Raw genomic sequence first — 24239 nt, forward strand, 5'->3', positions numbered from 1 at the left:
TTGGTACGATCTCTTATTCAATGATAGAATATATTCCACTCAGTTCAACCTTAATGCTCGATAGAGTCATTCATATCTTGGTGTCTACACAATGTTTTAGTCTATCCTAACCTTGCTCGATAAGGTCTTGCAACCTACCTAGCTTGGTAAGCTCTTGATTTTCTATAGTCACTCAGTGATCCCTTTGCATCTTGAATATTGATATGGATCTTTCATTCTAGCTAGATGGAACTAATGTAAGATGTTTACTTTAGAGTCTTCATTCTAGTCATTCCTATGGGAGATCAAGTTGAAATTCTTGGGTGACATGAGCTTCATGACTCAAACTTGCATCCTCAAAAACTTTTAGAATCCATTGTTGCCTCATCTATCTTTTGACATTGTTAGCTTTGGCTTTCTTTTCATCTTCAATCCTTCCAGTGTTCATATAGTTCTTGGAAAGATGTCCAAGTTCTTTACAAATAAAACATCTTCCAGTGATGTATCTTGTCCTCATGTGATGTTTCACACAATTTTCTCCAATGTGCCCAAATTCTTCATAGTAGTGGCATCTACACCATGTGTTGTAGTTTGAACCGAATATAGCTTTCATAATCTATTCTACTGGGTTTAATATCTTGATTTTTCATTCAGAAGATTTGTGTCCATGATTCTTGCACTTGTGACATTACCTTCAAATTTAGGTTTCTCTTTGCATTCACTTGCTCTATGACTATGTTTATTGCAATTATAACACTTTCCATTGAATTTTGCTTTACCGTTACTTCAACATTTGTTTGGTGTATGACCTAACTTACCACAGTGATTGCAAGTAGACCTTTGATTCTTTTGAGCTCCTTACTCGGATGATTCACCTTCTTCTATGTATCCTATTCCTTCTTTACCTTTTTGTCTGTACTAACTTTGCTTATTCAACTACTTCATGTTTTCTTGAGATTTCAACATTCTCTCATTGGTTTTCTTTTCAATGTTTAGATCATTCTATAATCTTTCATTCTCTAATCTTACATTCATGATTTCTTCATTTTCATTAGTAAGTTGATCAATGAAGTCTGCCTATTGAAGGGATAGATGTTGAATTTCATTATTCTTTTCTTCTATCTCTTCCTTGGCTTTGTCTTTTTCCTCCATAACTTCACATAGTCTTACTAACTGAATTTCTTGTTCCCTTTTCAGCTTTCTAACTTCTTCTTGAAGATTGGAATTCTTTTCTAATAGATCTTTGATTGCTTCATTAGCTTCATCTAAATTTATTTTTGGATAGATATTTTCAATTCTTTCTTAAATGTAGAGATTGTCATTCATTTGTACTACATGATCTTTTCTTCTTTTCAATGATTGAGAGAGTTGCTCCTTTGCTTTCTTTAGTTTCCCAATAGCCAATTCCAAATCCAACTTTTCATTGTTAATAGCCTTATCTAGCTTGTATACCTCCATTGCCTCTGATCTTTTCTCAAGTTGTTAAACTTCTTCATTGAGAACCACAATAGCTCTGATACCAATTTTTAGAAATATAAGATAGGCTAAGTTATTGAGAGGGGAGGGTTGAATCAAGAACCAATAAAATTTAATCTTATTTCACCAATTAATCCTTCATATATGTTCTGATCTAATTCCATGCATGAAAGACTAAAAGTAGTAAAACATTCATAACACTTTGATACAAGACGTGGTGACCCTGAAACCTTCCAAATAGAAAATAAAACTAGGGTGGGGATGATACCCACAAGCTTTAGTACTGTAGTATAAAGTTAACTTGTTAAGGCTTATAATTGATCACTTTTGATGTCTACTCTGTTAGGAGCAATAAGGATTGCTAGGTCCATCTTGTTAAAGGATTTACAAAGCATAGAATGAAGTATGTACTTGATAAAGATATTTACAAAGGACTATTAAGTCTACTCTATTAAAAGATTTAATTGATACACCTGTTAGAATGAGCCAGTGGCTAATCTTTGATCTGCAACTTTGATTTGTTGGTTGAGATTCCTTTGAAATGTAATGATCATCTTGCTATGATAGCTAATCTATGTTGCTCCTTATATTGCTTTTAGTCTTCTTAATTCACACTTCTTCTCTTCATACTTTCTTATATCTTATTTAGATATGATACAATACATTACATATATATCAATCCAAAACACAATTCTTCAAAGTTGGCTACAACATAGATTTTCAATAAAGATCACAAAGTCGGCTCAACTGCTGGCACTTGGGTTCTGAAGACAAACTCGATGAGGTTCTGATACTTGGCAACCATTTTCAATTCTTAGCATCATCATGCACTCGAAAGACATTGAAGCTCAGTTCATACTAGTCACTTCCAAGTAGTCTGAACTTGGTTAGTATTAGTGACTCAGTGAACACTGCAAAACTCAACATAAAAACTGAATCACTGAGTTAACACTGCATGGCTCGATCAACACTAACATTTGAGATCAGTATAAACTGAATCACTTGGTTGAGCCTCCTTGGCTCAGTCAACACTAGATTCACATCACTAACACTGTGATCTCAGTAGACACTAGAGACCACAATTGACACTATGCAACTTAGTTAATATTATGAAGCTTGATTAGCACTGTCATTTATCAACTTAGTAAATATTGTTCAACATGAACTAAATATTGATTCTAGAACTCCATAGAAACTATAGAACTCGGTAGAACTGTATTGCTCGATAGTAACTACATAGCACTCGGTTAATACCATAAACTGAAAGATAAGCTCGGTAGCATCTTAACCAATTGACTAAGTGTGAGTCACTAATAAACAAACTTGACCATAATGTCAACATTCTTATCCTCATAAATTCAATTTTTTCTTCTCCATGAATAAAACTTATTTCACTCATCGAAGACCTGGTAAAGGGTTTTTGTATCAAGCAAGGAAATGTACACTCATCCACATTCATCCAAGTCTTCTTTCTTCTTATTAATCAAGCATTGTGGAAAATTTATACATCCATCACATTAGGTTTTTTCTATCATAATTTAATTTTTAGATTTTTTATTAGTCAAAGCTATTACATCGACATATTTTATCACATTCAATAAATCATTTGCATTACCAATGTATGATGTATTATATTTTTCATATCTAGCCTTTGATATTTGATAGCATACTTTAATTTCTTTCATTCAATTTCAAGGATAATTCCAAATAGGGTTTGACTTAGGAAATCCCCTCTATCGAACCTTATTCCTCCTTTAATTGTGTGCATGTATAAGTGATGTAGCTATCAGAACTTAATTTGATAAGTATAAGATCTATCAAAAGAACTATAACTAGATTTAGAAAAAACACCTTGGTTCATAATATCGTTGGATTTTTTGCCCTAGGAAAGAAATTCCCAAGACATTTTGTACCCTACAAATCCACTTTTGATTTAGATTGTAGGTTGGTACATTTCTTTGGTTTTGATTTCAAGTCATTATATGTTTCTTACTATTTTTTGTCAGATTATATTCCTTGAATATTTTCATTTTTTCTTATTTGGTCTTTCATCTTTCATTCTTCTATCATTTTACTTTAAATCATCTTAATCAATTTATTTTTGTGAAGAATCATTGTCTCATTCAACACTTAGGTTCTACTTGAGCGTATTGGTTCATCTTCTTTCTGATTGTGCATTAGAGAAAGGAGGATAAATCTACGTTGCTTACCATTTCTTATTATACATATAGATACAAAAATAAGATCTAGATATCAGTTTATATGGTTTGGGTTACTCCATAAATAAGTTATATTTTTCTGAACATTAATTTGTTAGGAAAACAAGAGTAATAGTAAACAATATTGGCCTACAACCCTTTCTTCCAAGTGTTTTTTCTTTTGCATTTGATGATATGTATGTTTAATGATCAAGTGGCAATATGCTTTGTATTTGTAATAATTTTTGAGGTTCACATTATATTTTGACTAAATTAATTATCGTGCTCATCTTTGTTTATCCAATCTAAAGTATTTTTGCCCTTGCAATAGTATATGATGTATATAATAAAGATTTGGAAACTTAAGGAGGGTGTATGTTTTTCTATATAATTCTTCACATGTCTCATCTTGTCTCCACCTATAGTGGAAAATGATTTTTTGGGACGACAACCTTTAGTTATCATATTACATCCTATTTAGATGACTTGATGAAAAATATTGTATAATGATGGATATATATTGGAATTTTCATTTAGAGATAAGGAAAAGATAACAAATGATATGTGAATAAGGTGTATAGAGTACCCAAAAAATATATTGTGTAATAAGAATAATCTAATAGGGATGAAATTAGTTATAGAAACATAAATAGATAACTACAATCAATATGTTGGGGAATATTATTCTAATATTTTAAATTTTTTTGTTCCTTATTGTTAAGTATAATGTACTTTAAATTGAAGAAAGTATAGTCTTCATCTTTGGACTTAACAAAGTATCTTTTTGTACTTTACCGAGTAGTGGACTTCCTTGGTTGTATGCCTAAAATAGACATTGTAATGTGTTGTTTATCACATAGTGACTTGATTTCTCACAATGGTTTTTCCCATCTTGGAGTTTCTACTTAAAAATGCTACTATTATTAATTGTGATATTTTGTTTTTAGTTATTTAATTTATGAACAAGTTAAATAGAATCTACATTTAATAATAGTCAAGGTTTTGAGTCTATGTCGATTCACCCTTAACATTCAAAAGTATTAAACACCAAGGACTATCAATGATAGGATAACACGTTTTTCCCAAGCTAAGGGATTGGGCATGACAAGATAAGGTAATAACACAATGCATTGAAATGACATGTGCTCCATATGAATATACATATTAAGAGGTTTCTAAGAATGTGCTCTTCATTTAATATACCTAGTTTTAATCAAGATCAAGAGATATATTTGGATGGGACAGAGATGGGATATGGATAAGATAAGCAAATAAAAAATGGATAAGTGATATGGGTTGAAGAGTGTGATAAGATAAGTAGTATGGACTAAAAAAAATTGGTTAATGTAAAGTAGATAAGATACATGATTTTATGAAGATCCTTAGCAATGTTAATATAAAAGATGGAAATGAGTAATATGCATGTAGATAAAGTAATTGATATGAGGGATGAAGGATAATGGAAAATGTGATGAATAAGATAAGATGAGATAACAAGGATTAAACCTAACCCAAAGTGTATAATGTTGGAAGATGCTATATTGTACATGATGCCTATTTGTGAGGTTTTCATCATGGTAGTTTCTTGAGGAATTTGTTTGCAAGGTCTTCTCTAGTGCACAAATTATTTATCTATAATTCTATTTTATAATTTTAAATATCTATTTTCTACTCTTTTGATATTGTTAGAAAATGCTAAATGCATGATAGAAAATGGAGGAAGGGCTCAGGTTTCTTGTTCTTTGGATGGTATGTTTTAAAGATGTGTTACATTGGACCATGGATATTGAAGGAATGCTCAAATTTATTGGTAGGATAATGAATGAGAGACTAAATAAATGATTAGATGAAGAAAGGTAAGGATTTATGCAAATGGTCAAATACGATGGATGAAAGGATGGAAAATAGGTGTTGGATAATGGATGGATTGTAAGAGAATTCCTTTTATTTGATTGGATGAGATCATAACAAGTATTTACATTGGAACACACCTTAAGGGATGGTGGAGTGATAAAGGGAAATTAGCACTAGTACATTTGGGGGTCATTTTTGACCAAAAATTTTTATGGAGCACCAATTTGGCTTGTCAATTTTTTAAAATATGATCCTAACGACATCGAAATTTTGATGACAGTTAAGTTTAGCATCAAAATTTCAACATTGTTGGGGATATAAACAAAAAATAAAAGAAAATTGAAGCTTCATTTGTTCGCATGAAAAAGTGCAGGTGAGAGGGAGGCTTCACAAAGATTTTATTGTATTTTTGAAGGTAAGGGTTTTTAGACCTAAATGTGGGTGGCTTATCTTGTTTTAAACCAAGCTCATTTTTACTTCATCACATTATCTAGGAAAAGCATTTGTCACATTTTCTTAAGTGCATTCATCACATTTTTTTCTCTATTTGCTACTAAATAGAGCATCTTGAGAAATGAGGAAACATAGCAAATTCGTCAAAAGGATAGTGTCATCAAAAAATTACTTGTGGGAATAAGGAGAAAAAATAGAAAAATGTTGGAGACCCTAAATCTTTCCATCCTGAACATTTAAGCTATTTTATTGCTTATGTTATAAGTCAGAATGATTTTGCATTTTTATATTTAAATCTTTGTGTGTGTGGTTAATTTTAGAAAGACTTGCAGTCTATCTTGAATTATAAAGAATGCATGTTGGTGTACATAAACAAGGGCTATGTTGCAATTTCCTCCAAATGTCAGCATGAAAAATTTGACAATTAGGGTATGGATACTTTGATTTTTTTCTAATATTAGTTGTATATTGTTGACGTTTGATGGTGGATGAATGATAAATGTACTATTGATTGCTAAAAAGTAAGGAATAATGCTACACCATTTTCTTCATCATTATGCATGCATACAAAATATCTTTAAGTGTTAAAATTTAAATTATTTAGTAGGAGATATTTTCGATAGTAAGTGAATTTAAATCGTATGATAAACATAATCGTCAAAAAACTGCCACATATTAGCAATTTGGATGGCTTGCACCCTTTCTAGCCATGGAAGCAGGCACTTTTACCCCTTCATATTTAACATCCCAAGATAACTCCACCATGCTTCATTCCATTCCGCCCATAGAATCTGCATTTAACTATCAAGTAATTGGAGTAGTTCTGATCCACAACTTCTCTATGAAGCCATGCAACTGCTAACAATAATTCATCTTGTAAGAAATATTTAGTGAGTTTAAAGAAAGTGCTTAGTTTCTTAAACACATGATCCTCACTCATTTGTATTTGTATTAGAAATAAATTAAACGAGAACAAAGATTAAACATCGTATCCACCAAGTGACCCATAAAACTTAATGCGTTAGTAATGCTACTATCATACCCTCCCTTGTATTTTTTTTGTTTTGAATTCTACTTTTGATGCAAGTAATGGGTGTAATAACACTGTTTGGGCTTCTAAGCCTTCAAACCTAAGACCCACATCAAAAATGTTTCTTCCATCACCAAGGGCATGAAGCTTTGAAGAAATTAGAAAATGTGCCATTCACCAATGCAATAGTAGATGAAGTAGAAAAAAATAATTTAATGAATTTTTGACTGAAACCAAAAACCTTTAAAACTTTGCACAAAAATCCCCAATCAAATCTATCATAAGATTTTGATAGATCCAATTTCATGAAAAAAACCTTCTTTGTTTCAGATTTCCAGTGAGTGGATGTTCTCATGGACAATAATGATTGGATCCCAAATTTTTCTTTTAATAACAAAACCTATTTGTTGGACATAGATAATTTTAGGGATAAGAGCCAACAACCTCAAAGTTAGGACTTTAGATATAATGTTATGAAATACTTATTATGAAATGAACATCAAACACAACATGAACCAGAACTTGGGAGAACTTTAGAAATAATGTTATGAAGTGCTTGTTTAATTGTCGCAATTTTTTCTCTTCACTTATGTTCACCCAACATAAGCGAAGGGAAAAACTTGTGACACTTATAAAATGACATGTGTACGAATGCAGATAACTACTTTTTAAATTTATGATGGGCAACCTAATCCAAATTCTATTTCCTATTAACCGTTCTTGTCTTTTTTTCCTATTTATTGTCATGTACTTAGGGTGAAATTTATCCTATCATAGTAAAATGCCAGTGACCTATTTTGTGGCATGCCAGATAACTAGATTGATACAACAAACAAGGAAGGATTGTACTCATGACTTTCTAATTGTAGATTCTCCTCAATGTTTTTGGAACTTTTGCCTTGAAATATTTGTTTTTTTGTATTTATTGAGTTAAGTAGAAGCTACGACAATCATATGGGTTGCACTTGTTGTTAGACCAGTGGATACTACTTCTTCTGTATGCATAACCCCTTTGCTACTGTTGCTAGATGATTCTTATAGAGGTTATCTCCTATTTTTTAGACAATGCTTAGATTGTGCTTATCTAGTCAACAAGTCATTTGGTTAGAATTCTTAATCATTTGTGTTGAAGAGCTGCTCACAAGTGAAATTTCTTGTATTTCCTCTTTGCTTGATTATATTGTGTAGCTACTTTCCTTCTTGGGATAAGATGCCACTTGTGGGAAGTGACAATTATTTTTAGTGAGAACAAGCCCTATCCGCAATGAAATGAAAATGTAATTGCCCCGCTTTCACCCCTACTTGTTCAAATCACAAAATTATATAACTCTCTTCAAATTATTCAATACTTGGGATGAATTCACTCTAAAGGAGACTACAAAATAGTTAAGTAATTTTATTAACTTTATAAAATTAAAATGCAAATGTCTTTGCTTACCTTCACAAGCACTTGGGTGTGCTTGTTTCTGCATTCAAAATTTAGAATAGTTAAAACTCTTTAACAAATATTTTATGGTAAGTAGTGCCTTTTTTGTAGAAGTGCTCTGCACAAAGAGACTAGCAAGATTGTTTCACTTGTCATATTTCTAAGAGTTAATTGTCATTTTAAAGAAATCTCCAACTCCCATAAAGACCCATATGAAGAAATCCCACATCTAGTATATAATTAACAACTATAATTGTCTTTGTTTTTTAATTATATAATATAGTGTGGTGATATGCCCTTCTAGAAAGCATTTTCTTTTTTAATTTTTAATTTTGCCAAATAATTTAATTTTTTCTATTATTTTAGATATGAATTTGGAGGAGGCAAAGCTTGTGCTTGAGTCAGTTCTAAAGAAGAGGAAAATAAATGAAGAATGGGAGAATGACAAGAAGCAGCAGTTGGAAGTTGCAAAAGTAAAAAATGCTACAAACCATAAACTAATATTTAAGAAGGCTGAGGAATATTCAAAGGAGTATACTAAGCATGTGATAAATTGCTTGATTTGAGAGTGATGTGTCACCATTGTGTAACTTAGTTTCTTTTTGGCAAGTTTTGTATCAATTTATGAGTCACCAAAGAGTATGTGGATCCCTTAATAAATTGTCAGGTGTTTGATTGATGTGTCATCATGCCATTTAGTATTGAGGATTGTACCTTAGTAAGTTTCTCTTGCACTTTGTGACAAAAATTAGGAATGGGAGGTATCAGACTGAAGAGAGAGGCAAAAATGAAAGGAGGCTTTTATGTTGAGCTAGAAGCTAAGCTATTGTTCATTATTCATATCCATAGGTAAGTAGCTAATATGTAGTATTTATATACCTTGTACTTTTGCGTCTTTATATAGTAATAGATTTGGTAGAATATATTAGCTCTCTAGTCTATTTTTCACAAAAAAGAGCAAATATTTTTTTTCCATATTTTAATATAATATATCTACATCTCTTCTATTTTAAATAAAGACGAACACAATTTTTAGTTTTCCACAAATTCTAATATAAGTTTAAGTTGTTTTTTTCATTTATTGAGTTTCTTATCTTTCTCATTTAGTATCAATGATATGCATCCAAAGAAAAGAACAATTTTGTGACTTTTGCATCTAAGGCAAGTTAGTCCATTTTCAACTTGACTTGTCTATTTTGCACTTTTTGTTTCTAAAATAGTGGTAATGATCACTTTTGGTTGTATATATAATATTCCAATGATATTGACTTGCTATGGCACTTCATTTCAAATCTTCATTGGCGTGTTTCTAAAAGTGAACAAAGCAAGAATGAACATGTTGCATCAAGTTGAGCCATATGTGATCTTTGGGTATGTTCTTGGTTAGATATAGGCATTATGTAGATTGGTTTTTTCATATTTCATAGATTCTTATGTCTATGGTTATTTAATTCTCTTGCTTAATTCTTTCTAGATATCCAAATTTAAAAATCATACGAGAGTTGATTTACAAGAGAGGTTATGGAAAGGTTGATAAGCAGCAGATTCCTTTGACTGACAGCTCTATCATTGAAAAGGTACTTGTGTTCATGATGCCTTTTTGTGTTAGTCAGTATGCTTTCCCAGTGCTTATTATTTCCACCTTGTTGCTTATGAATAGGTCTTAGGTAAATATGGCATAATTTTTCTTGAAGATCTTATCCACAAGATTATTACTATTGCCCTAAACTTCATGAAAGTAAACAACTTTTTGTGGTCATTTAAACTCAGCGCTCCATTAGGTGGATTGAAGAAGAAACACAACCACTACATTAAAGGTGGTGATGCTAGCAATAATGAATAGAAGATCAATGAGATGATAAGGGGAATGGATTAGTTTTATTAATTTTTTTGTTTTAAGGCCAAATTAGTATCTTGTTGGTACTGCTTGATTTGTTTCTAGTTAGAACACTAGAATCTTGCAACGTGAGAGACAATTTTTCCTTGAAGTTTTTAAAAAGTAAATTATTCCATCTTTTGCACAAAATATGGATAAACTTTATAAATCATCTCATAGCTCATAGCATGTTCTATTTTTTTCAATGGTTATGTGAGCTTTTATCTGCACAATTTTCCAATTAGTTGGGAGTTCTGCATAATGACTTTTTGACTTCAAACAAAGAGTACACATTTATTTGTTGTAAGTGTGTTCACACCTACCTATGAGATTTTATTTTATTATAATTTTATGAATTTTTTATTCTTTGATTGCATACCATTTTATGATTTTTGATGCTCTATGACAATAGAGTTGTAAATCTTTAGGTAGTTTATCAAATATCTTCTTGATTAGTGAAATTGTATGTAGAGTTGATAATTTTGGACAAAATGTGGGCTAGTGTATTGTGGTGCAATTGTCACTATTTTAGATATGGTTAATTTTTGTGGATTTGTAGATATTGATGATTGTTATTGTTTTTGGTAAATGACAAGTTTGCATTTTATTCAAAATAGAACAATGAAATGGATAAACATAATTATAGGAAGGAACTAGTTGTAACTGATGAAACTTTACCAAATAAAAAGAGACTAGCACATAGTTGTTTTGTAAGGATGGCATTATATAAATCTCATATTACCCATACCTTTAAAATTTAGGGATTGTTCATCTCTAGAAGAATGCCATTTCAAAAATTTGCAAAGCTCAAAAGATGTAACATAATCAATTGGATGCATATGCAGCTGGTTACTAGAAGTTGTTGTCCAATGCTTTCAACATAAAAAATCAATGGCAATAGTATCTTGAAGATATGTTTCTTGATTTGAGTGAACTTTTTCCCCGCCAAATTTTTAGTTTAGTCCATGATCCATCATCTTGATTGATGAGGCCAAATATTGCCTTTATTTCATGATAGTTTTAAACACTTTGTTGATACTCTATTTTATTTTCATCAAAACATTTGTGGACCCATCTTTACCGAAACCTATGATAAACCTATGGGTAGATACGATGCCATCTTTTGCTAGTATTATATATATTATGCAGTATTTCATATAATTAGCAAAATGTGTTTTCTTATATTTGAATTTAATTTTTGATAAATGATTATTTGCAAACATTTCTCTACATAATAACTAACCTATTAGCAATGAAGCTTAAGATGATTGGGCAAATTCAAAGATGAACATTGAATACAGTTAATAGCATTCAAGAGGAGAAAGAACGTTGAAGTTTAAGTCATGGTGGAGAAGAATCATACCAATATCGAAGGACACGACTGCGAGAATGGAGAAAATCTAAAGACTTACTATATTCTTTGCATTTATGTCAAGCGGTTGTTGTTTAGACTTTATTCTTCCTGCCTTGAGCTATTACTCTTCCTTCTTTCTCACCTACAGATTTGTAGTTAGCAAGTTTATTTTTCTATTTTTTTGAATAAGTTTTGATTTCCTATATATAGGGATCAAACCAGTTGTGTGCAAGTTAGGAAGTTAGTAGGAAGTAAGAAGGAGAAGGAACTATTAACTTTTACAATTGTGTTTTTACAGTTTCTATGTATTGTTTCCATGTAATGAATTTCTAAAAATGAAATGAAATATTTTTTGGCTTCTATCCTTTGTTAGTAGATTAGAAGAAACCAACCAAGGGGGCCCACCTGGGAGGTGGATTAGATTAGGTTAGTATAGTTTTATTTCCAAGCATTTCTAGTTTGCAAGTAGAAGTTGTAAATTCCTTCCTGTAGCATCATACTTTGTGAATGTTCCTGCAGCATCTATAAGAACAATTATGGTAGATGAACTGAGTTGGAATAGATGTTAACTTTTGATTTCATTTCCATCATTTTTTTCAATCAAGTGTGTTCATTTCCTGCAGCAATAGTGTAGGTTATTTTCCTTGCATTTTACTTTCCTGTAGCATAAGCTTAGTGACTCATTAAGATACCTAGTGCACATATTGTGCCGACCATTTCAAGTATATGTCCCTGGGTTGACAATATCAAATGCACCTCATAGTTGGAAAAATAGTCCTTAGTTTGAATATATTATTCCTAAGTATGGCCCAGAGCATGACTATGATACACCTATTGTGAGGCAGACCATTGATTAAGAAAGAAGATAGTGTGAGAAGATAAATTGTGTGTCATCTGAAATGCTAATGGAAAAAAAATTATGCAATCGAGTCAAAAAATATATATTTTTGAAATGTTATCAATAGCACTAGCTTTTTAATGTGTTTAAGCATTTGTATCTACTAACTATAGTTTCTAGAGATTTACCATACTATTTATCAAACTAAATTTTCACTAAATCCTTTTATCTACATCATCGTAATCTAAAGAGAACACTAATAAGAAAAAATTAAAAGCTTTTTTTGGCTAATTTACAAGCCTTATGGGCATTTGGTGATTTCAATCATGCGAGAGATTGTTCCCATTAAGGATACAAGTGCAGACTATTTGATTTTTAAAAAAAAAACTATGACAATCATTGATATTGTTGTGGTTTCACAATGCACACCCCATTTCTCCTAGAAATGGGGACCCCCTATTAAGTTTTTTGGTTTTCCTAGACCCCTAGTCTAGGGTCTGAGTCTTTTTTGGGACTCTGCCTGGAGTCTGGGTCCTACTTGGTCCTTTGAATCAAAAACCTAGATCCCATAAATAAGAAATTTTGAGAAGAAAGGATTATTTTAGTGTTAAAAGGTGCACTAGCACACCTAACACACATGTGCACCTATTGAAGTTGTGCAAGTGTGTTCTTTTTCTCCTTTGGAGATGCGCACCTATAGACATGCATAGGTGTGTACCTCTAAAGGTGTCCACTGTCCCTGTTGACAATTGGCTAATGCAGATATGTAATTGTTGTCATTTATGAAAACACATGATATAAATGCTTTTAGAAAACCTTGGAAATAAAGATAGTTTTTGGTACCCATAAAATTCTCTAAGTATGAAATTGGTTTACAACTGTGTATTGTTTTGTATGTAACTTGTTACTAACATCATATTATAATTAGCAAAGTTAGATGGAGATAGCATACATGTTGATGATGATGTGTATAACCTTGGACATCAGTATGGATTGTATGAAAAAGAGGTATTCACATTTTACCAGTGAAATAGAACAATAATATTAAAGGTAAAGGAATTATTTTGTTTACAAAATAATTACTTGACCAATTAGGGCTGACATCCTAGATGTTTACTCTTAGTTGGAAAAGTATATTATGGTCTTAGCTGACCTAGCAACAATTTTTGAAAAGGCATGTTATTTATGCAAAGGACATCTTGTGAATTCAAATGTGAAGAAGTGTGCATTTTGTATTGTGATAAGTGATATGTGAACTTTTTTGAAAGTGATATATGCAAAGTTTTGAGAACCTAATTTTGTGATCCAAGATCGAGCTATGACTAGAGATTAGTCAAGAAAAAAGTTACAACACCTACATACCGGAGGACTAATTACTTGTTTGGGCAGTGAGCTCTTCTTGTAATTGGAAGTGCATGTTTGGGTAGTGAGCTCTTCTTGCATCTATTATACTACAACTCCTAACAGGGTTGGAATCTCCTAACAAAGATTCAAAGTCTCCTAATTGGGACTCTCTATACTAAATTTTCTCATTGACTCCTAATAGGGTCCATCCTCTAAAAAGGAACACATATATCAATATATTATCTAGTGGGTATCATCCCCACTAGGGTTTTCCCTTGGCCAAGGTTTCCCTAATTAACAAAATATGGTGTTATGAGTTATCTTTGTGTATGGTTGTTGTTACTGTTCAGCATTATTTTTTTATTTTCTTATGTATGGTTCAAATTAATAAATAATATCCAGTTGGCAAGTAAAGTTTGTAGATTACTGATTCAAACCCTCCCACCTCCTAGTAATTCTTATTTCTAACAATTGGTATCAGAGCACAATTACTTAGAAGAGGCTTAATAGCTTGAGTAAGATCCCTATGGATATGGAATAGTTGATGAGGAACCTTGAAGAGGCACTTGAATAAATTGATCTCCTTACTAAAGAAAGAGATAAGTTGAAAGATAGATATGAAGACTCCAAAGTATATATTGGACAACTGAAGGACAAGATTGAACATCTCAAATCCAAGCCTAAATCTACTGAATCTAAAATAACTGGTGATGATTATTTAAAACTGAAGATAGAGTATGAGATCTTGAAGCATGAATTGAAGATTACGAAACTAGAGTTGACTTTGAAAAAAAAATCATAGCAAAGTTGAATCTAATTTAAACATTGAAAATTCAGATCTTAGAGCAATTCTAGCAAAGAAGACATCTGAGTTTGAAATATTGAAAGAAGATCATGAAGAAATTCATAAGTACAACACTATTGTGAAAGGTGAACTAACTTAGTGCAAGCAACAAATTAAAAAACTTTATTCTAGCAGAGAAAATCTTGATGCTTCAATGTCAATACAGAGAGCTACTATGAGAAAACTGGTCTTGGTTATTTATTTAACATGTCTGCAAAGAAACTTGAAAGTAAATCAGATTTGAAAGAGAAAGATGAATTTGATGATAAGATTAAATCTAGTCAATCTTTTGATAAACCTAAAGAAGATGGACAAGACAAGGAAGTTGAGAAATTGGATGAACCTAAGCAAGTGGAATATCCTAAGGAAACCAAGTATGAATTTAGAGGTAAATGTTTTTCATGTAATGAAATAGGTCATATGAAAAGAAATTATACAAATAAGTCATGTAATCATGTTACGAATTTTTATTATCATAATTGTGATGGTATGGGTCATAGAGAAATTGATTGTAGGAAACCTAAATATGATAATGGATAGAAGGAATAATAGAATGTCTAGAAATACTAACCCTACACATAGAAGAAGATCCAATGAGAGGACATTGAGAGAAGGAAGACCTTATGAAGAAAGAAGGCAGATCGTGTGTTATAAGTGTAACAACTTTAGACATATAGCCCAGAATTGTCATGCACCTATTGATCAACAGAATCCTAGAAGTAGAACCCCAGTATGTCATTTATGCAACAACTTCAGACGTATAACAGAGTATTGTAGAATGGGAAAAAACTCTAGAGATAGAAGGAACAATGGAAGGAACTTTGGAAATACAAGGAACAATGGAAAAAACATCAGGAATGATAGAAGGAAATATGAAAGGAACTCTGGAACTAAGAAAGATAATGAGGAACAAATTAATATGGTTAGTGAACTTCGAGAATAACTTAATGAGGCATTTGTGAAGGGATTGAATATTTCTAAAGAAAAGTGAGATGATGCAGAGACAACAAAATCAAAGTCAATAATCGAGTTTGATTCTGCCAAGTTGAATTAAGCTTGTTCATAGCACCAAAATTTGAAACTTCATTTGGAGATCAAACTAGAGGTAGTGAAGTTGGGAATAGGTGTATCAAGATAAGTTTAGACTATAGCTAAATTCACTTGCAATTTGCAGCTTATCAAAACTTGTTATGAAGGAATTAAGAGTTACTATTATCACAGAGAAATTCAGTTCTCTAGCAAAGGATGAAAACTATGTTTTTATAGAGAATTTCATGGAGCAAATATTCTTGCAGCATTGTCATGATGGAAACAAAGCTATGGTAAACTTTGGGTATCATTTGAAGATCGAACAAAGATTTCGAGTAGATATTTGATTTCAGAATTTAATTGACAACTTTTTTGTGTTTGCAAAGTACAAAATTAATACAAGTTTGAATGAATGAAAAAAATGGAGTTTAGACTTGATTAGCATTTCATTGCGATCACATAAGAAGCATAGAGCACTTAGAAATGACTTGACAAGGCAATTTTGAACTAAGCCCTATTTTAGAAAGAGGTATTTTATCGTTTCTCTAGAAAATTTCTTTGATAAAGTTTATATTTGATAAAATCATGGATATGTGAGGAGTTCATAATGTTGAGAATGAGGAGAGACTAGAATTGAAGGTTGTTTCCGTGAAAACTGTAGAAGGAAACCCTAATTCAACATTATCTATCACTTTGAACAGCATAGTCTATTTGGAAGATGTAGGAAGTTATCTTAATAGCAAGTTTGAAACTATTGGAAGTGTGTATATGAACAAAGATATGGAATTTGTCTTTAACCATGATATGTCAGTAAATCCTAGATCTAAACATTTGAAAGAACTAGACCTTTTCAAATATCATTTCTACCGTGAACTTGATACTAAAGAATGGACACATATTATACTAAGTAGAATTTATGATGGAAAATTGTGGATGGAAGACAATGTAGTTGACATTTCAATAGACCTTATTCATGAGGTAACTGGTCTTAGTAAAAAAGGCAGTGTACCTATAAGTGAGAAACTAGTTAAGAAGAAGGTTGAGAGCTACACTAAAGCAATTTATAATGGAAAAGCCATGGTGATCAGTACCATTAAACAAGATGATGTAAGACTCCTAAGTAGAATCATTTCCTATTCTATATGTGCAATTTCTAAGATTGATGAATTATCAGTAGGATTCATTTATGCAGCTTATAATATTTTTGTTGAGAAAGAACAAGTTACCCTAAGTGAAATTTTGAGGGTGCAACTCCTTGAAAACTTAGAGAAAATTAAGAGACCAAGAATGGTGTATTTAGACTTCAATCATTGATCAACCATATATTATTTCATGTACTTAAGAGATTTTCGTACTTATTAGTTACAAAGATTATGAGGAGTGAGAGATGTACCATGGAAAAGATTATAGATGTATGTAGAAGACATCCAGCAGACAAAATCTTGGATAGTAGAAATTTGATCATGAAAACATTTCAGAATGTGATGAAACAAAGATTCAGAATTGCACTTGCAATTGTAGAAAGATTCAAAAATGATATATGTGTTATGGTTGATACAAATTTAACTCATATTCAAGTAGTAGAACCTTGGGAAACATTCCTTGAACCCTTAGGTTATGAGTTAAGTAACGATGTAGCAATTGGATTAATATTGTTGAACTCTGAGAAGGACCAAGATGAGTACAAATTTGGGACATATGAAGAGATTACCCAATCATCCTATCAAGAATCCTTAGAGAAAGAATCTCATAAAAAGATTGAGATAATAATGAATAAATCTCTAACTAAGGCCGGTACGATAGAAAGTGAGTCACAAGCAGTTAGGTAGACAATGAAACATAGAATAATGTACATGCAACCACTATGAGTTGGGAAAACATTTGGTGTGTCCATTGTAGAAATACCTTTAGAATAGAGCATTTCATATGCTGCAGTATCAACTAAACAACCAAGTGAGCTGAAGAGAAAGTCTGAAAGATTAGTAGAAGCTATGACTACCAAGACTAAAAGAGTCAAGCAACAAGCTACTAGACCAAGTAAAAGATAGAAGTCATTGTTGACAATAGTGGAATCTAGTGAAGAAGAAGAAGAAGAAGAATAGGAAGTTAAAATGGTAGAGAAAGTTACTATTTCTAAATAGTCAATAGGAAAAGCAAGGCAACCTTGGAAGCCAAAGATCGAGAAGATCAACTTAATCATTGCAAATGAAGGGAACTTTGTTTAGATAAAAAAATTATATGATTTATATAATGACATTGAGAAAGATCAAATTGATATCTATAATATGAGATATATAATTTCTAACAATCTAAAACTTAAGAATATTGAAGGCACAATAAATTAGAAAGTCTATGACAAACTTATAGAGAAGAAAGCACTAGCTCGAGAAGAGGAGATAGAAATTTGGAAGTGTCAGTAAGTGGTAACACTATGCAAATTGACCAGACCAATGCTACTATTAACATTGATGACACTAACCCTTTTGAGATTTTTGAATAGCCTGAATCTTAGGCCAAGGTTATCCAGGATAGGTTGAAACTAATTGAAGAAGAGAAGAGGCAATTACAGGCAGAAAAGAGAAAGATCGAAGAAGCCAAGAAAAAAATTCTTGAAGAAGAAATGGAAAGAAGAGTTGAAGAAGAAAAGAAAAGGAGAGTAGAGGAAGAAAAGAAGAAAATAATAGCGGAGGAAGAAAAGAAAGAGAAGGAAAGAAAAGAAAAGGAAGAGAAAGAGAAAGAAGAGAAAAGAGAAAAGGAGATAGCAGAGAAGAAGCAAAGGGAAGATGAAACTAAACCATCTAGTTCATCTACTCCACTTTCACTTGCTATCCTAACGAGTGATGATGATGATCAAACTAATTTGATCTCATCTCTGACAAAACTAATTGAGAAGAACAGAAAGGTAAAGAGCTTACAAAGAACCTTAATGGAGGTAACTGACATATTACACAATACTCTGGCAGGCAAGCATATAGAGGTAGATCCCAAACAAAGGGTGCAAGCAATGTTAAAGTCTTTTGATGAGGAATTTACAAATTTTTTGAATGTTGAAAATTCCATGGCCCATATTTCTCATGATGTTAATCTATTTAGCACCATTTGTCAGAACATCAAGAATGATTTTCCAAGTCTTGATACTTGTATCAAGGAACTTCAGAGATGCCAATCAGATGGAAAGGTATTGTACATTAAGTGTACTTTATCTCATAAGTTGACCAAGGATTTTGATAGTAAGATTGAAGGAAATTTGAGTGAGCTAGAAGCTCTATCAAGCCAGATACAACAACTTTCCAAAAAAATTGATGACTTTGAAGGATAGGTGGCTAGTGTTCATAGTGATATCAGGATACAGGAACTTCAAAAAGAACAAATTTTGATAAGATTATCTGAATTCAGAGAGCTTATTTCTCTGAAGATACCATCTATTGAGAGATAGTTGGAGAAACGTGTCAAAGCCAAGGACACCTATTCAAATTTCTTATACTCTGATATGAATGTAGTTGAGATTGCATCATATGCCCTATGTGTAATTTTCACTTGTACTGAAACAACCAAGGATACATGGGTAAATGGTTTAAATAGTCTCAAGGCAAGTTTTGATGATTGCATGAAGATGTTATTAGCTTAAGGTAGATGAATAGAGATTTTGATAGAAGATGAACAACTTTGACAATTTTTGACATTTCGACCTTTGTCATTAGTGTCAAAGGGGGAGAAGATGCATAGTAAAATTGTATACAAGGTAAGGTATAAAATCATATCGAAAGGGGGAGCATGTGTAAGATGGATAAGTTGTAAAAGATGATTAATGTATTTTTACTATAATATTTTGGACAAGTTTTTGATACTTAGCCAATTTTCCCTATTTTGTTGCCATCAATGCCAAAGGGGGAGATTGTTGAGAATTGGATAATGAAGATATGTAATTGTTGTCATTTATGGAAACACATGATGTCATGCTTGTAGAAAACCTAAAAAATAAAGATACTTAGTTTTTGGTACCCATAAAATTGTCTAAGTATGAAATTGGTTTACAACTATGTATTATTTTGTATGTAACTTGTTACTGACATCATATTATGATTAGCGAAGTTAGATGGAGATGATATACATGATGATGTGTATAACCTTGTACATCTGTATGGACTATAAAGAAAAGAGATCTTCATGTTTTACTAGTGAAACAGAACAACGAAATTAAAGGTAAAGGAATTATGTTAATTACAAAATAATTACTTGACCAATTAGGGCCAACATCCTAGATATTTACTCTAAGTTGGAAAATTATATTATGGTCTTAGCCGACCTATCAGCAATTTTTGAAAAGGCATGGTATTTATTTAAAGGACATCTTGTGAATTAAAATGTGAAGAAGTGTGCATTTTGTATTGTGATAAGTGATATGAGAACTTTTGTGAAAGAAATATATGAGAAGTTTTGAGAAGCTAATTTTTTGATTTGAGATCGAGTTGTGATCAGAGATTAGTCAAGGAAGAAGTTACAACACCTATATACCAGAGGACTAATTACTCATTTGGGAAATGAGCTCTTCTTGCATCTACTATACTACAACTCCTAACAGGGTTGGAATCTCCTAATAGGGATTCAAAGTCTCCTAACAGGGACTCTCTATACTGGATTTTCTCATTGGCTCTTAACAGGGTCCATCCTCTAACAAGAAACATATATATCATTATATTATCTAATGGATATCATCACCACCGGGGTTTTCCCTTGGCCAGGGTTTCCCTAGTTAAGAAAATATGGTGTTATGAGTTATCTTTGTGCATGGTTACTGTTACTGTTCAACATTACTTGTTTACTTTCTTATGTATGGTTCAAAGTAATAAATAATATCTAGTTGGCAACTAAAGTTTGTAGATTACTGATTCACCCCCCCCCCCCCCCCCCTCAGTAATTCATATTTCTAATAGTCTCGATTCTATAAATACCTGAGAACCCTTTCCCCTTCTCATTATTCTCCCTCAAGATCCTGAGACCGCACCTTTGCACCTTTAGAGGTGCGCCAATATTTGGCAAACTACAAGAGCACACACCCATAAGTTGAAGCATTATAAAGATGTGCACATGCACACCTATCCAAGATGTGCACATGCACACCTATCCAAGGTGTGCACATGTACACCTTTATTTGCATCTACTAAGAAAACTAAAAAGAAACCTAAGTAAAGGTGTGCTCATGTGCACCTATCCAAGGTGCACACATGCACACCTTTCAAATGAAAACCACCTAAAAAGAACATTAAGGTAATGTTGTGCAGATGCGCACCTTGTCAAGTTGTGCATCTATGCACCATTATTTTAACCTAAAAACACAAAGGCTAAGTATAAGGGTATGCATGTGTGCACCCTTAACATTTTTTGAAGACTAACTCAATTCCCATTGCACATAGACAAATGCCATTTGCACAGTCGCACATGCACATGTGCACACCCTATTAGGGTGCGCACCTGTGAAGGCAAATAACCTTTTCAAGGTTGTTAAGCACACCTAGCACACCTATCAACGTGTGCAAGGTGCATTAAATTGCATTTTAGGACTTTGAAGGGGGATTGAGCTGATTTTCTTAAGTTTTGGTGTTATGGGTCTAATTTTTTCATAACAAGATTTTTTAAGGTTTAATTTGTAGCTCTCACTTTTTGTTTTGTATAGATAAAATGGCTTCCTCATCATCCTCGCTTGCATAAAAGATTACTCCAAATCCTGTAGTATTCAAATTCCAAGGAGCACCTAAGAAATCATGTTTTCAAGATGGACATTCAAAGATTAGAGATACTAAGTTGGGACACATTGATTGGAATGCATTCCTTGACTTTGCAATAGACCTAAAAAGAGGTGCCTGATGGTGTCGACACTTATCAAATCAAGCTTGGTCAATGCAACATCTCATCCTACATCAATGCAATCCTTGGAGCTTATGACTCTGGTAGAGAACTATGTGTCAGAGGAAAGTGTTGTTAAAAGTATCACGGGTGAGATAGTCTTGGACCTAAGACCCAAGAATATTGAGAAAGTTTTCCATCTTCCTAGAGCAGATCAATATGTGAAGATAACTTATCATCAAGCAGAAAGATGGTATAGGGAGAATAAGAATAAGGCCACAGAGATAATACAATCATCATTTTTTATTGATAGAATATTGTTGGGACAAAAAGTAGGAAAGGTAGAAATGACTAGAGGGTATATGAAGGATGACATTGATCATGCTATTGTACTTTTGAGTAGGATCATGGGTCTATCAATAGCTAGGCACCTTCATATTTGTATGGTACATTTCATAGAGACCATTAGAACAACCAAAATTCCAATTGATTGGGCCATAATACTAAATAAAGAATTAGATGAATAGCTAGTAGTGGTTAAATCTAATCCAAAATTTTACATGACATCATATTTGGTGTGCTTATTGGCGAAAAGGACAACTGACTATCCAGGACTATACAAGAAGGGAAGCATGCAAGATGCCAATGCTTGGCCCTATGTGGTATATCCTCAATTGGTAAAGAAGAATCTCTCATATCAGAGCAAAGAATTTGGATAGTGAATAAAGCTGTCATATTTGTAATCATCCATTTCGTAGAGGGTGATTATGCTAAGAGGATGTCAACAAAGGTAGCAGTAAGGATCACAGAGATCAGTGCCTATTACATCCTATTTAAAACATTCACTTACCTAAGGGTAGTTGGTGCAATGGTGAATCTGAAGAAACTCCTGAGATATCCATCGAATAGGCTGATTCTATTAGATATTGCAAGACAACTCACATCTGCATATGACAGAGTAAGAAAATAGCATAAGAAGACATGGGTATGGCCTATTACTATAGGTGCATTTGAGGTTAAGAATAAGAAGGATATCATGACTTTTGACTCGGAGTGAGATCAATATCCCCTAGAAGATTATAATTCCCCTCGTCCCTATTTTGACAATATTGGCAAAGTTCAATATTTGGTAGGAAAACAATTTGTGCACGAAGATGCCAGTGAAGATCATTGGATGAATGCAATAGATGACTATGATATTTGAATAAGGGATTATTATAGGATGACTCTATATTTTTCAAGGAGCATGTTAAAGATAAAGGTCTTGCTCAAGACTGTTCAACAAGACACTCAAGATTTCTTGGATCCCTTGTATAACAGAGACAAAATATATGATAGGTCTATTATGAATGCGGAGATTGACAGGGATGAAAATGTAGATATAAACCACAAAACTAGGCACATAATTCAGTTAACAAGGGACTGGATCAAGAAGCATTTTAACCTTGACCCAATTCCACAGACTGTCACCTTCCAAGCCACAATACACCCAGTGAAGGGTAAAGGTGCAAAAGTTACAATACCAACATTCCTTGCCCAATCTCCCGTTAGGCCAAAAATAGTATACAAACATGACAGGGATGTTGGGTACTTTAGAGCAGATAAAGGCAAAAATGAGAGGAAAAGAGATTCCCTTAAACAAGTTGAGCCTAAATCTAAAGTGCCAGAAAAAGAGGCAGCATAAGCACCCGAGAATGAAGAGCCTCAAAATGAAGAAGTAGCTCAGGTTCAAGATACCAGACAAGTGCCCCCACCTAAATAGGAATAGGAGAAGGAACCAGAGCAGGAAGCACAAGAGGTGACACCATTGGCTCAAGAGGAAGAATCCTCTCCTTCAGCTCCTAATAAAGCTGGGGTTGGACCTATAGTAAGAAGGACCAAAGGCAAAAGATAAAATAGAGGGTTATTCCCATTCCACAAGTGCCTAAAACTATCCCTAAGGCAAATGATGAAGAAGAAGAAAATAATCTCATTTTGAGTCAGAGGACTCATTTAGCTAGGGTTGCTCAAGAAGGGAGAAGAAGAAGCTCCACTATGACACCTCCATCCATTTCTAAGGAACCTATTCAAGTTACCATTTCTAAAGATGAGCAACAGTAGTGGATTGATGAATAGGAGGGGCAATAAACAAACATATTAAACATATCTAATTTTGATTTTATGCCCATGGGAACTAAAATGGTGGGTCGTAAGATACAAGATACACCTACAAATGAATCTTTGGAGAGGATTGGAACCAAATGACTCATCTTCCTCCTATCACTGAAGAACAAGGACAAGCAGTACATGGAGAAGGGCCAGAACAAAGGCTAGTTGATGAAGTATTAGAGGAGGGGCAGATACATGAAGAATCTCATAAACTTCTTGGAAAACATAGGTAAGAACCATGGCTGCAATAGATACATAAACTCCAAATGTAGATCTCTCTCAAAATGAGAAGTCTTTGGAAGGGAGTGATAAGGGAAAAGGGTTGGCAAGCCAAACTCCCTCTTCATCCAAATACATGTCTCCTATAGGCACTACACTAGCTTGGATGAAGAGGAAGGTTATGGTTAGACAAAAGAGATAGTTGAGCTTGAATGAAGAGGAGAGTATGGATGAGCTAGTGGAATCCATCAAGAAGCCTAAGCCACCTACAGGTGATGCACGAACATTGGCCTTCGTAATGAAGAACCAAGATTAGACTTGTTTGCA

At 32.9% G+C, this 24239-nt stretch overlaps 1 pseudogene; it reads left to right on the forward strand.

The window, feature by feature from the left end:
• Positions 1 to 8784: 8784 nt before the first annotated feature.
• LOC149548394 (large ribosomal subunit protein uL30y-like) lies at positions 8785 to 10292 on the forward strand (annotated as a pseudogene).
• Positions 10293 to 24239: the final 13947 nt, after the last annotated feature.

This window comes from Cupressus sempervirens, chromosome 7 (assembly GCF_028749045.1).
Source record: "Cupressus sempervirens isolate cs-2001-9-10 chromosome 7, ASM2874904v1, whole genome shotgun sequence".
NCBI lineage: Eukaryota > Viridiplantae > Streptophyta > Pinopsida > Cupressales > Cupressaceae > Cupressus > Cupressus sempervirens.